Source organism: Berghia stephanieae, chromosome 11 (assembly GCF_034508935.2).
Source record: "Berghia stephanieae isolate SIO BIC M18660-M18661 chromosome 11, UCSD_Bste_1.3, whole genome shotgun sequence".
NCBI lineage: Eukaryota > Metazoa > Mollusca > Gastropoda > Nudibranchia > Aeolidiidae > Berghia > Berghia stephanieae.
Window position 1 is genome coordinate 11,786,550 of NC_088370.1, and position 3,652 is coordinate 11,790,201.

Sequence of the window (3,652 nt, forward strand, 5' to 3'; positions counted from 1 at the left end):
TGAAAAATGCGTGCAATATTGCCAATCAGTACTTCAGTCAGTTCATTATAATAAATAAATGCGTTCTTAAATAAATGTTAATGCTTGAATTGACTATTGACAGAGAAACATGCATGAGTCACGTTTTCTTGATGTTTTTGGAGGACCTTAAAACGTACGTGCGATCCATTTAGTATAACCTCACATGAACGAGGCAATACGTTATTTTTTAAAAATCATTGGCAATTTATTATAGAAATTGGGATTTTGTCAGACTGCAACAGAAGTGAAAGTTAATTGTGCTAAAAAAAGCAGACTTTTATTTATAAACTGTATTTCTTTTTGATCTAAGTCAGCCTGACAACTTAATTTGTTTTTGGGTTGTTTTTTTTGTTTTTTTTTCCTTTCTATATTTATGAAAATGGAAAGTGATTTGAGAGAAAGTGAGGAGCGGTGCAGTTGAGAATAAGAGAACGTTACTACAAACTATTAGGGCAGCAATATACTTATACGTGTATGTGTAAATAAGACATTGTAATTGTAAAGATACAATATTATGAATACCAGAACTGTTTGCATAGTTTACAAAATAATTTGCAACACAAAGAAAATTTGAATCGATTGCATTTATTTATATCATTTCAGATCTGCTTTCGTGATTTATGTCATTTCATAGATTTTCTCAATTGTGTCATTTCAGGGGTGAGTTCTACTTTTAGTGGAAAAGAGTTATCAAATTTAAAACCATAACAAATATTTTTGACAGCACGTATTCAAGTTGTCGTCATTTGAATTATTATTTGAGAATCATCACTAAACAGTTCTGGTATGTCAAATACTAATAATAATATGCACAATGGGCTTGTCTTGTAATATTCATCTGTTTAAAAAATGTAATAGAATAATCCCACCTAGGGTCCATAATTCAACAATGTCTTTTCATTTTAGCTGAATGCAGGAGATTGAGTGGGAGGGAGGAAGGGTTGTATGTTACGTATGTTTAAAAAATGTAATAGAATAATCCCACCTAGGGTCCATAATTCAACAATGTCTTTTCATTTTAGCTGAATGCAGGAGATTGAGTGGGAGGGAGGAAGGGTTGTATGTTACGTAGTACTACAGACCTGCCAACTAAAAAATTTAAAAATTCGTAATTTTTAGGAGATAAAATTTGTAGTTGACTTTTAAAAAAATTAGTTATCCCCTCTCAATGATTAAATAACACTTCAAAATCCTTAAAATTATATAGTTTGGTATCAACTATACTTTTCAATAGAGTTACCCGACTTTAAGATGCTCATGGGATTCTGAAATTGGAACCAAGATTTCGCAATTCTTCGAATTTTTTATAAAAATAAGCATGTCTGCATTATTATATTGAATAGTGAGTTTGAGTGACTGTATCAAATATGTGTGAACGTTTTCTTCCACTCTACGCTTTGGATTTGAAGTTAGCTATGTGAGAATGTAAAAACTTATATTTTATGTAATCTTTTATTTTTTGTAACTCTCCCTATACTATAATATTATATGTGTAGTTATGATACACGATTTATGTCATTGTTAGATATTAGTATATTTTGTAAAGTATTTGAGTTTTAGTTGTATCCCTTTTGACTTTGTCTAGAGATTTCTCAATCTGTGCCTGAGAGGGCTCTTTTAAAGTGTTTTGACTACGTTTAACTCACTCAACTCTAACACTGACTATATCTGTAGATTACCTGGGTTACTTTTACCCCATGTCTATTTATTACATTTTTATGGGACAAATTTTAGGCGTCGTATCAAAGCTAATGTTTTTAGTTTTTTCATGTTAATGATAGTTGAATAAAACTATGTATATAAATATAACTCATTTTTAATACTTTTTCTTCCAATTTTGAAAAGTAACAAAATTCTCTAGGATTGAGTGAGTTAACGACTTGAACATTAAGGGTAAGCATTGATGTGAGATTTTAAAAACAAAATGAAAATGTGTGTATGTAACAGTCCCAGACAAAGCAGATAGTAAAAAAAAAATCAAGGTAACATCTGAGGTGTAATGGTTCCACATCTGATCGGTAACCAGAAGGTCTATGTTTCAATCTCTTGTCATGGGATGCTGAATTTCTTTTTTTTCTTGTACATATTCTCTTTATTGGGCACTGTTTCATAAACACATTTGAAAATTGAAGAATATTAAAATTAACAACTGAATTTTTATCAAAAATCTTTTGACGATTTCATAATCTTCATTTTCACTGGCGCTGAAATAACCTAAAAGTGTCGCCAATTTCTTAAAACATTGAAACAATTATATTCTTCCGGTGGTCTCAATTTTTTTTTTTTAATTTCTCGTGTCCAGAATTTAACATTAGGCTATCACTGACACTGATCATAATACTGCACATTGACAGTATACTTTTTAAAAATCATTGTAGCCAGAAATCTTTTTAAAAATCTTATTAGGTATATCGATCAATCTGCACCATGTGAAAATGTCTCAAATCTAAAGTATCTAAACAAGTTTCAGGCCTAACACTAACACCATCATGGTGGACAGGGAGGCACTTACTGTGTCTTCTATCCCCCTACAACTTGTTTTCTGTCTTTGTTTTGGAATGAGATTACTTGGTTTTGTCCTGGCCCTGCCTGGAAGGCAAACAGTCAAATGTATAGGAAATTTTAGGATATGGTAATTTTTATCCTGTAAATTTTCTCTCTGTCATGCACTGTATTGTTTGTTTTACATATACATATATTATGATTTGCAACATTTAAGTGTTTTCCTCTAAGTGGGGACCTGTGCTTGTGTCAGGATGAGACTTTCAGGTGATCTCAAACTAAGAACAATGATAATGTGCTCTTGGATTCTACATATGTTTCCTATTTGAACTAATTCCCTTTTGTCTCACTTTTCCTTAGGTGCTTTAAGTGTAATTTTAGAACTTTTAACTATCCCATTTTCTTCCTTTTTACTGGTGCTGATATGACCTAAATGTGTTGCAAGCGCCGTAAAACCCTTAAAAACAAACAAACAAACGGGCATAACACTTGTTGACAATTTGGGGAGTCTTCCTTTATTGATATATGAAGTCGAAGTTTTCTAGCCCGAAGATTTTTTATTTTATTTTGGACATTATATTATGACAAAATATTGTTGTCACAATGAAGTGACTGTTTAAGCTTTTTCTTTTTTCTTCATTGAATTGGCTTGGCATATGTATTTAATCTGTATCATAGTGTATACTTCAAACAAATAATCTACTGAAAAAAAAAGGATAAGAAAGAATCGAAAAAATGATAAATAAAGGTTGAATTATAAAACCATCTAAAAATTGTTTTCCACGCTTTGTAAAATGTGTTTTGTTTGTTCATTATGATATTATGCACCAACGAATAGTTGGTTGTTTTGAAATACACATTCAGCGCTATGTGGTTTTGATGACGGGTATACTCTCTCATCTTTGACAATAATACCAGACCTGCCAACTTTTCACATTCGAAAAGTGGAATCAGAACGTCAGAACTGGGTGGGGTTCCTGACCTCCCATCGTGGGCAGGGAGGTACTTGCTGTGTCTTCTATCCCCCTATATCTGTTTTCCAACTTGCTTTCTGTCTTTGTCTTGCAATGAGATTACTTGGTTTTGTCCTGGCCCTGGCTGGATACTCTAGCTGGGAGGGAAACAGTCA

At 32.1% G+C, this 3,652-nt stretch overlaps 1 long non-coding RNA gene across 1 annotated transcript; it reads left to right on the forward strand.

The window, feature by feature from the left end:
- Positions 1 to 786: 786 nt before the first annotated feature.
- LOC144957211 (uncharacterized) lies at positions 787 to 3,296 on the forward strand. Its single transcript, XR_013642099.1, has 2 exons — positions 787 to 977; positions 1,094 to 3,296. It is a non-coding gene; the product is annotated as an uncharacterized LOC144957211 (long non-coding RNA).
- Positions 3,297 to 3,652: the final 356 nt, after the last annotated feature.